Source organism: Adiantum capillus-veneris, chromosome 23 (genome assembly GCF_014529385.1).
Source record: "Adiantum capillus-veneris isolate H3 chromosome 23, ASM1452938v2, whole genome shotgun sequence".
Classification (NCBI taxonomy): Eukaryota; Viridiplantae; Streptophyta; class Polypodiopsida; order Polypodiales; family Pteridaceae; genus Adiantum; species Adiantum capillus-veneris.
This window is the reverse complement of record NC_140953.1, coordinates 67,235,723-67,247,085: the sequence shown is the minus strand read 5'-3', so window position 1 is coordinate 67,247,085 and position 11,363 is coordinate 67,235,723.

The window sequence follows — 11,363 nt, the reverse complement described above, 5'->3', positions numbered from 1 at the left end:
TGGATGTACTACCTGGGATGACTAAGTCGGACAATGTGGATTGGGTCCAACTAGCAGCAACCATAGAGACTTGGGGAAATAGGGGGATGACCTGGGTAACACCTGAGGGGGATGAAATGCATGTACCCTTAAATATGCTACAAGCAATGCATATAGCTTCTGGCAAGACTCATCCTAATATAACAAAGAAAACATACAAGTGGGTCCCTAAAGCTTCTTTAGCGACCATAGCTAGTGCTAAAAAACAAAAGCCTTGTAAGAAACATTCCACTCGCTCCAAGAAATGTAAGAAAATGTGGCGCTGGATTCCTAAACGAACTATTGGAAGCCAAGGCTACTACAAGGAAAGATCGAATCTAGGTACCAAAACGTAGATTGTGGTCTTACTTGTCACTTGACCCATGTGAGGCCCAATCCCATAGCTCCAAAACGAACTGATGATCGTGGAAAGAAAAAAATCACAGAATGCTACACACCTGCACAGAGCTAGTTTGGGTACCAAAGAAAGAACGATTTGTTCCACTAGCTCAGGAAAGGGGGGGGAGTCCCATGAAGCTTCTAGCTACTCATGTAATGCATCCATAGAGGTAAAAGCTTCTCTAGAGCCTCACCTACAATAGTGTACCTCCATAAAGCTACAAAGGAATTCACACTTCCCAGTGTTCAAGAATCACCTGATGAACCACTTCAAGTTCGATCCTGGGAGAGTACCTTACCACCCTTGCAACTTGACGAGGCACCTAAGGTAAGAGAAAACTACTGGCAAAAATCCTCACCTATTACCAACTGGAACGATTGGTTTCAAAGGGTGACAAGCTCATTTCAAACGGTATGATCTACCCAAGCAAGGGGGGAGTGTTTGTTGACAGTCATCATTCACTTGCTTCCCCTCTCAACCTTCCTCCCTGACCTCTTAATCTCCAATCTTAGGAAATGTACATATAAAGCCTTATACTCACAAAAAACAAAAAAAATAATAAAGAGCAAGAGCAATTAGCAAACGAGTATGCACAATAAAAGTCAAAACATTGACTCAGACGTACACATTCGCATCCGGTACACTGAAACAGAAACCTATACCATAAAACACCTTTGATCCTCATCACTCGGTGGAGGGTAGGTAGAATTAGTACGATAGGAGTGTTTCTGTTTAAGAGTTGAGTGATTAGCAAAGTTCCTTTTTCCCACTGATGTGCCTCCTAGAGGTATTCTTTGTGTTTCTTAGTGTGTACAGGAACGTGTTGCTGTTGTTAGGATTTGGACCTTCATGGAATCTTTCTCTCATTCACACTTCAAATCAAGCGCGACCATCAACACAAATAGGTGTATCTTGTCCATTAACATTGCCTCTTATCTTTTTGCATCCATGTTTTTCTGCTTTAATTGTGATTGGTAGCATAATACTCAACGCATTTGCTTAGTAACAAACATTAAATGCAATGTAATTTTTTGTCATAATCACTTGTCTAGATTAAGCTAGTTTGACCAAGTTAGGTGTTAGAGACCTTCTCTTAATACCATGGGGAATGCCTTCCTAATAATCAATGGTTACTTAGGTTCTTAATCCGATTTAGGTAGCATTGTGTGAAATGTAGTAGGGCTTTCTAGTGGGCTTGACCCTATTGACCTTTAGCTTAAGTATTATAAAGGGAGTTTACTAGTGTGATGAGCCTGGGGAGGTGTATCAGTGTTATATGACCCCCCAAAGTTACAAAATTAAAATGCTGAAAATGAACAAACAAAAAATCAAAGTGCCACAATGTAAAATCTTAAGCTGGAAGAGAAATCTCAGCTTGATTGGGTACTTCACTCACATGTATCGCCTATGGTACTAGAGGCCTAGAGGTTCCCAGTGTGGGCACTTTTCCTTAAAAAGCAAAAAACCCAAGGCATACAAAATAAGCACACACATCAAAATTGAATCACTGTGAAAAGACTTTGGGGGGTCAAAGAAAAGGTAATTAGTCAGGCGATGATTTCATGAGAAATTCCTTTTATCGTAGCTTAGCTACAAGGTCTTCTAGGTATAGCCTCTAGTCAGTCCTCGAACATGAAATACTTGGCTCTCGCGATTAAACAACTTGATTGATCAGAGAAAATTAAGAAGCTTACCCATTGTATTAATAGTCGATCTCTAGTGCCTTTCGATCGTTAAATTAGCGACCCCAGACTTGTTTAATTTTTTACCTTTACATCTGTTTATGCATTTGATTATATTGCAATTTAATGTTTATTGCTGACAAATTGTTTAAAATTCTGTTACCAATCAATTTGTCTGCCTAAAACTGCATATGCTTTTTAATCGCTTATGAGAATGCAATTACTGTACCAATGTTGTTTGATTTTGCAGTGACTGAAGAAGGCTAAGGACATTCATCTCAAATTCTCTTCCACCTCGACGAACGAGCTTCAACTCAATAGCTTCCGAGGACGGAATCTACATCAGGAAGGGGGGCATGTTAACCCTCACGGCTCACGGACACCCTATCACCTACGATGGACGTTTTAACCTACGGCGGACATTGTATTATTTATTTGGTAGAGTCAGGTATCGGGCTTGTCGGTCCAATAGGAAAAGGGTAAGAGTGATCGCCGATGAGAGGCGCACTCTAACTGGAACATTCAAGGGATTAGTTGGCTAAGCATGGGTGCCCAAGTGTGAATGGGGCGAGCTCATATAAAAGTCAACTAAACCTAAAATTCACTCATTCTCTCATTTGTGCAATAGAAGAGTGCTCTTGCTCCATCTCCATCTCCATCTCCATCTTCTTCTTCTTCACCTCCTTGTGTGTGTGTGTATGTGTGAGAGAGAGAGAGTGTGTGTGTGTGTGTGGGCGATCGAGCATCACGAAGGCACGACCGCGGCGGCGGCGAAGCGGTTGAGCGCGGCGAAGCGGCGGCTCCTTCTTTTTCGCGGCGAGGAATCCTCTACGAAGCAAGCGTAGAACGGTGAGTGACACACCATCTCCTTCTTTGAGCTTACTAGTTTAGGCTTGTTCTGTGCTTGGAGCCATTTGTGGCTTGCACACGGTGTATCGGCAAGTTCCTTGCATTGACACGTGCGACATACGCGCACATCTTGTAATACACGTGGAATTCATAAATAAGCGCACATGGGATCATTAAGGGACCCATGTGGGGAGGAGTAGCCTTTGCCCCATCTAGTGTTGATCTCCCCCTTATCCCCTCTTTCTCTCACGTTCATGTGTAGCACTCCTTCTAGGTGGTGCACATGTATGAGCTATCATGGTATCATCTTTCTCACTCTTACCTTGTCTCACATCAGGATCATCGTAGAAGGTATGCATGTCTTGTTTTGCTTCTCATTTGGTGAGTTATTTTGTGTATTTTTCAAGCTCGCCATGCTATTGGACATTGCATAGTCGACCACACCATATGAAATGAACTATGGTATGACCCCTCTAGCTCCAAGAATGCTATTTTCTCAACTAGTAGGGCCTAATGTAGCAAGCTTTCCTACCAAAATGCAAGACATTCTCACTTTATCCAAGAGAAGGGTTCAACAAGCTACATGGTTAAAGTTATATAGATCAAAAGAGATCCTTTAGAGCCTTTGAAAAAGGAGAAAGAGTGCTTCTCCAAGCTCCTTTAAAGTTTCTTATTTTTTATAGAGAAAGATGTCACAAGCTTTTTGAAAGATATTATGGCCCTTCGTATATCATTAAAAAGCTTGGTGACGTGACCAATTGACTCGAGTTACCTCCACATTGTTCAGTTTATCTTGTGTTTCATGTTAGTAAATTGAAAAGATTAATTTTTAAGATGATAATGTAATTGATGGAACTATTCTTTTATCTGAATGAACAGAGTATGACCATAATTCAGACAATATATTAGATAGGAGAGAGAAACAATTGAGAAACTATATCCTCTAAGAATTTTTGGTCTTAGTAATGAGAGGCCTTTGTTCATCAATACTTACCTACCTTGGTCATTGATGACAATGATCTTGCTCACAATATCTAGGGCTGGCCACATTGACCAAGACCTTGTCGAGTTGGCCGATAAGCCCGTAAAGGATCACTGATGCCAGGCAAAAGGCATCAAGGCCCTAGCTCACGGGATGATCTCCCAAGACGAAGAGGAGGGGGGGGGGGGGGGGGGTGGTCTTTAAAAGGGTCATGCTCTATGTGAACGTGGCCCACAATCACTTGCAACAAAAGAAGGTCAAAAGGGAACAAATGAATGCATACGATTGAGTGGTTTTCTTCTTGACGAGCATGGAAGGGAGTGGGGAAGACGGTAAGAGCAAGGGAGTGCCAAGGGGGTGAAGCACAAGAGGACCTCACAAGAGCTTGACAATCTCAAGGGCACTTCACAATTTAGAAAAGCAAAAGACAATTGATTTTGATTATAAAATACATGGGTCACAAAGAAGTCTAGATTTGTAAAGCACCATCACAATGTCTCATAACAATTTAGGGGAGGAGAGCGTAATAAATTTCACAAATTGTGATATAACTAATGATACTACTTGTTAAGGCGGTTACGCCGCTAGCGGAAGCTAAATAGCGAGAACTCAACCAACAACAGAATTTGTCAGACGAGGACGAAGCTTGACCCGCAGGCGCATGGAAACAACTAGGTGGGTGTCAAATCACCTACTCGACCTTCTAAAGACAATCACTACTAAGGAAATCAAATCTAAGTTCTAAAATACGCAAGTGACTGAAATCCGTACTACGAACGAATGCTATACGAAACAGGATCTAGAATCATTGAATCGATCTCAAACTCAAGGGGAAGTCTATGCACTAGGTAAGAACAACACCCTAAAGACTTGAACTGCAAAATCAACCTATAACCACTCCGTGCGGTAAACGCGTATGAAGACAGGCCGAAAAATACAGGTGACCAAAACTTGACCCCGATGGTACTAATGTGTAGCTCTACTCGTTGTGGTTCTATAGATATGTTGCACGCTCTATTCCGACACACGAGTTGGAAGAAAACTCACACCGAAGCTCGTAGGAACTTACCACACATAGAAGCCGATAGCGCGCACTCTTGGTATCAGTGCGTAGGTCTCGCCGTTGCTAACACAATGGCGGTGTCGCTTCTCCAATGGCGGCTCCGTAGCTCGCATAGCAAGTAGATAAGACTCTCTCTCTCTCTCACACTCTCTCTCAGATACAGTCACGGCGCTCAAAAACTCACCTTGATTAAAAACTGAATCTCTCTAGGTTACAAAAACTTTGGCTTATATACCTCAGCCTTGGAGGTGAGAACATCTCTAACTAATTACATCGGCAAGTGAAATTACTTCGGAATTACAAGCTGGAAACTCAATTGAGTCCCTGTGCGCTCCTTGCCGCACTGTCGAAGCAAGGGACTTGCCAATACACCGTATGCGAGCCACAAACGGCTCCAAGCACACAACAAGCCTAAACTAGCAAGCTCAAGAAAACAAAGGGTGTGTCACTCACCGCTCTACGCTCGCCTTCGTGGTGGATTCCTCGCCGCGATGAAGAAGAAGCTGCAGTCGTGCCGCGCTCAACCGCTTCGCCGCCGTCGTGCCTTCGTAATGCTCGATCGCACAGACACTCTCCCTCTCTCTCTCTCTCTCACACACACACACAAGGAGGTGAAGAAGAAGAAGATGGAGATGGAGCAAGAGCACTCTTCAATTGCACAAATGAGAGAATGAGTAAAAATTAGGTTTAGTTGGCTTTTATAGGAGCTCACCCCTTTCACACTTGGGCGCCCATGCTTAACCAACTAATCCCTTGAATTTCCAAGTTAAAGTGCGCCTCTCATCGGCGATCACTCTACCTTTCCCTATTGGTCCGACAAGCCCGGTACCTGACTCTATCGAATACATAATACGCGTCCATCGTAGGTGATGGGGTGTTCGTGTGCCGTGAGGGTTAACATGCCCCCCTTCCTGATGTAGATTCCGTCCTCGGAAGCTATTGAGTTGAAGCTAGTTCGTCGAGGTGGAAGAGCATTTGAGATGAATGTCCTTTGCCTTCTTCAGTCACTGCAAAATCAAACAACATTGGCACAGTAATGGCATTCTCTTAAAAAGCATATGCAGTTTTAGGTAGAAAAATTGATTGGTCAAAGAATTTCAAACAATTTGATAGCAATGAACATTAAATTGCAATGTAATCAAATGCATAAACAGATGTAAAGGTAAAAAATTAAACAAGTCTGGGGTCACTAATTTGACGGTCGAAAGGCACTAGAGATCAAATATTAATACCATGGGTAAGCTTCTTAATTTTCTGTGGTCAATTAAGTTGTTTAATCGCGAGAGCCAAGTATTCATGTTCAAGGGCTGACTAGAGGCTATATCTAGAAAACCGTGTAGTTAAGCTACCATAAAAGGAATTTCTCATGAAATCATCGCCTGACTGATTACTTTTTCTTTGACCCCCCAAGGTCTTTTCACAGTGATTCAATTATGATGTGTGTGCTTATTTTGTATGCCTTGGGTTTTTTGCTTCTCAAGGAAAAGCGCCCACACTGGGAACCTCTAGGGCTCTAGTACCATAGGCAATACATGTGAGTGAAGTACCAAATCAAGCTGAGATTTCTCTTCCAGCTTAAAATTTTACATTGTGGCACTTTGATTTTTTGTTTGTTCATTTTCAGCATTTTAATTTTGTAACTTTGGGGGGTCATATAACACTGTTACATTCCCCAGGCTCATCACATTAGTAAACTCCCTTTATAATACTTAAGCTAAAGGTCAATAGGGTTAAGCCCACTAGAAAGCCCTAGTACATTTCATACAATGCTGCCTAAATCGGATTAAGAACCTAAGTAACCATTGCTTATTAGGAAGGCATTCCCCATGGTATTAAGAGAAGATTTCTAACACCTAACTTGGTCAAACTAGCTTAGTCGGACTGCTTGATTTTTACACCTAAACAAGTGATTATGACAAAAGATTGCATTGAATTAAATGTTTGATACTAAGCAAATGCACTGAATATTATGCTACCAATCACAATCAAAGCAGACAAACATAGATGCAAAAAGATAAGGGCAATGCTAATGGACAAGAAACACCTGTTTGTGTTGATGGTCGCGCTTGATTTGAAGTGTGAACGAGAGAAAGGTTCCATGAAGGTCCAAATCCTATCAATAGCAACACGCTCCTGTACACACTAGGAAACAAAAACAATACCTCTAGGAGGCACATCAGCGGGAAAAGAGAACTTTGCTAATCACTCAACTCTAAAACAGAAAGAGTCCTATCGTACTAATCTTACCTACCCTCCATCACTCCAGTGATGAGGATCAAAGGTGTTTCATGGCATAGGTTTCTGTTTCACTGTACCAGATGTGACATGTGTAGGTCTGAGTCAATGTTTTGACTTTTATTGTGCATACTCATTTGCTAATTGCTCTTGCTCTTTTTTTTTTTTTTTTGTGAGTATAAAGCTATATATATACATTCCCTAAGATCGGAGATTAAGAGGTCAGGGAAAAAGGTTGAGAGGGAAGCAAGTGAATGATGGATGTCCACAAACACTCCCCCCTTCCTTGGGTAGATCATACCGTTTGAAATGAGCTTGTCACCCTTTGAAACCAATTGTTCCAGTTGGTAATAGGTGAGGATTTTTGCCAGTAGTTTTCTATTACCCTATGTGCCTCGTCAAGCTGCAAGGGTGGTAAGGTACTCTCCCAGGATCGAACTTGAAGTGGTTCATTAGGTGATTCTTGAACACTGGGAGGTGTGGATTCTTTGGTAGCTTCATGGAGGTCCACTACTATAGATGGAGGCTGTGTAGAATCTTTTACCTCTATGGATGTATTACATGAGGAGCTAGAATCTTCATGGGACTCCCCCTTCCTGAGCTAGGTGGAACAAATCGTTCTTTCTTTGGTACCCAAACTAGCTATAGAAGGGTGTGTAACATTCATGATTTTTTCTTTCCACGATTTTCAATTGTTTTGGAGCTACAGGATTGGGCTCACTTGGGTCAGGTGATAGGTAAGAGCACAATCTACGTTTTGGCACCCAGATTTGATCATTTCCTTGATAGTAGCCTTGGGCTTCCAATAGTCGTTTAGGGATCCATCGCAACATTTTCTTACTTTTCTTGGAGCGAGTGGTACGGTTCTTACAAGGTTTCTGTTTTTTTGCATAACTATGGTCACTAAAGAAGCTTTAGGGACCCACTTGTATGTTTTCTTCGTGACATTAGGATGAGTCTTGTCAGAAGCGATATGCATTGCTTGTAGCATATTTAAGGGTATAGGCATTTCATCCCCCTCAGGTGTTACCCAGGTCGTCCCCCTATTTCCCCAAGTGTCTATGGTTGATGCTAGGTGGACCCAATCCACATTGTCTGATTCCGTCATACCGGTAACACATCCATGTAAGGAGAATCTTGGCCAATGTCTGTATCCTTCTTACAAGTGTAACAATATTGTAGTGGGGCCGAGTGAACTGTGGTGTCAGAGCGATGATCAATAATGGTTTTACTCCCTAAGGGGTGTACCTTACCAGTCACCAAATCCACTCTAAGGACAGAGTCTTGGAATTGCAAATAGACATGATTTTTAGACCAATCGTGAACCATTTGTGCTTCCCTCATGAATGGTCGTCCTAAAATCATTTCATATGACATAAGGTGTTTAGAGAAATCCATTACAATGAACGTATGTCGTACCTTGTGTCCTAGAACTTTGATCTTAAGATCCTTGAGCATCCCCATAGGTTTGGCTATGGTACCATTTGCCATCTTTACCACAATGTTAGTAACACTGAGGCGGGGTTTTCCCATGGATTCCCAACAATCTTTTGTAACGATGCTAACTCCCGCACCACCATCAAGAATTCCCTTTATAGTTAATCCCTTGGTAGTGATGGGTAGGGTCGCATTAGACTCGTCGCCTTCAAAATACTGCCCTAATTCGTTAATGGGTACCTCGATCACAAACTCGTGTCCATCTAAGTCAAGTGATTGCACATGATTTTCCTCATCAATCATAATCGAGTCAGGCCTATTTGGTTGCGCAAACTGCGGTAATCCCGTTCGTAGCTCTCCGTTAAGGAATGCTCGAAGTGCAAGGAATAACTCAGGATCTCCATACAGCTTTGCTATGATCGTGGTTCGGACCTCAGAAGACATGAAGTCCACTAGTTTGGCAACATTCATTGGCGTTTTGCAGGGTGTAGGTCCTTGACTAGGAACTGGTGAGGATGGAATCTCATATTCCTCAATGGGATCAGGTATTCCTTCGTTAAACATCCTTTCCAACAAGAAGGGTGTATGCTCACTTTCTGATGTCCTGTCCTCACTCCCTTCTTGGATGATACTAGATATGGCTAACGGTCTATGGTTCATGTGGGGTGGATGAACTTGCGTGGGAAACACTGTGTCATGAATTTTACATGCATGGGTTCTGGTTCTAGTTTCCTTTGAGTCTCCTCCACTAAACCTCTTAGATGTTTCACCTGCTTAATCTCATCTGGGTTTGGGTACGTCCCAATCTTCTTTTTACGATTCTTCCCTTTTTGCCCCTGCGGTTTATCTTGGGGGTCTTGGATTGGATTTGGAAACACTTGTGGTGTTTTCAGAGGCTCTTTATGGTTTTCTCTCATTCGGTTTTCATTTGGTTCCATGTTACGGTTTTCTTTGTCGGTCTTTCCCTTTGTGGTATTGGTTCTAGTCTCCATTGTCTCGACTGAATCTGAATCATCCTCGAGGTCATTCATATACACGGGGTCATCTCCTGTTCCTATGTTTGTTTTGGAACTTGGCTTTGAATTTTCCGTATTCTGCGACTTCTTCCTTCGTGTCTTCTTTTTCTTTGCTTGGATAACTGACGCGGTATCTCTCTCTTCGAGGATATGTCCTGGCCCTTGAAGCATGGACCGTGTAATCGCATAAGCGGGTGCGACGGGTGGTATTGGCGATGTCACACTAGCAATTTCGACCAAATTCAGGGGTGTGATTTTAGGCGCATTTGGGTTATAGGGGCATTGGGCAATCAAGTGATCTATGCCACAACGATTACATGTGAGTATTGGCATTGCAGACGTGCTCCCTTGATTCATTTGCATCTGTGCAGCATTCTTTTGCAGCCTAATAGGGCACTCCGCTACTCGATGTGGTCCACCACACTCGTAGCATTGAAGAGGTGGCCTCCTAGCCTGGGTGTTGATATTTTGACCTCTGGATGCGAGAGCAGCAGCTTGATAAACCGGCTTGACTTGTCCCCAACAATCTTCCATGTAGTATATAGGACACTCTTCCAATGTATCAAGTCCGTAGGCAATACTAGTGTCTATTTCCTCCTCACAACCATCTGCATAAGCATTTGATGGCTCGCAACCCACTTGGTTCATAGGGGCGACTCTTGGATGCGGGGGCTGCGGTCCTAGCACAGGAGGTGGTAACGGTGTAGCTTGTACAACATTTTGAGATCTAGGGACCATGTGTTGCGGTAGTTGCTCAACAGGTGGAGCAGGCATCAATACAGGAGCTCGAGGCGCATCCGTCCAGGCTACAGGTGGTCTATTTGCCATCATACGTTTGATCATTAAACAATCCTTAGCTTGGTGACCATACCTACCACATGCGTTGCAAGTTCCATTAAATTTTACTCTAAACGTAGGGCACTCACTAGTGCTATGTGGACCTAAGCAAATGGAACACCATTGTTGCTCCCTTCTTGGATACATGTGACTATTTTGAGGGGGTCGATTATCCTTAAGAGACTCTTGGATTGCCTTGGTGAGGTCTGTCAAGAATGTCTCAAATACCTTTGGCTCATTGGCAATGGGCTTTGCAGTCATGGGTTCATACTCAATGGCTTGTGAGCTAGTGGATCTCGTGTCAGTAGACACCCTCATGCCTGCTATCATCAAGTTGTCCTCTAATTGGATTGCATTGGCAGTGACATCTTCCCAGGTTGTGATACCTCTAATCACTAGTCCATTATAGATTCCTTCATTCCTCAACCCTCGAATGAATCGATCAAGCAGTTGGTTATTGTTGAAGCGCTCATTTACAGGCAGCGAGAGTTTAAGTGCTTTAGACGACTAATGAAGTCCCTTACTGACTCTCCTTCCTTACGTTCGGCCTTCTGTAGCTGAGATGCTACACCCCAAAGCACACCTTCTCGTATGTACTCCTTTAGAAACAACCTTCGAAGGGTAGGGTAGATTGTTTTCTCGTCCACCCTTAGGGTCCTATACCAATCTCCAGCCTTCCCACTTAATGTCAAGCTTAAGGCATTGCACTTATGTAGTTCGTTGTGTTCCCCTAAGGAATCACATACTTGTTCAAACACTTCAATGTGTTTTCTAGCATCTTCGTCCCCATTGAATTTTTGCGTGAGTTTGGCAATTTGTACTGCCTTACTTCTAGGCTCTCTAT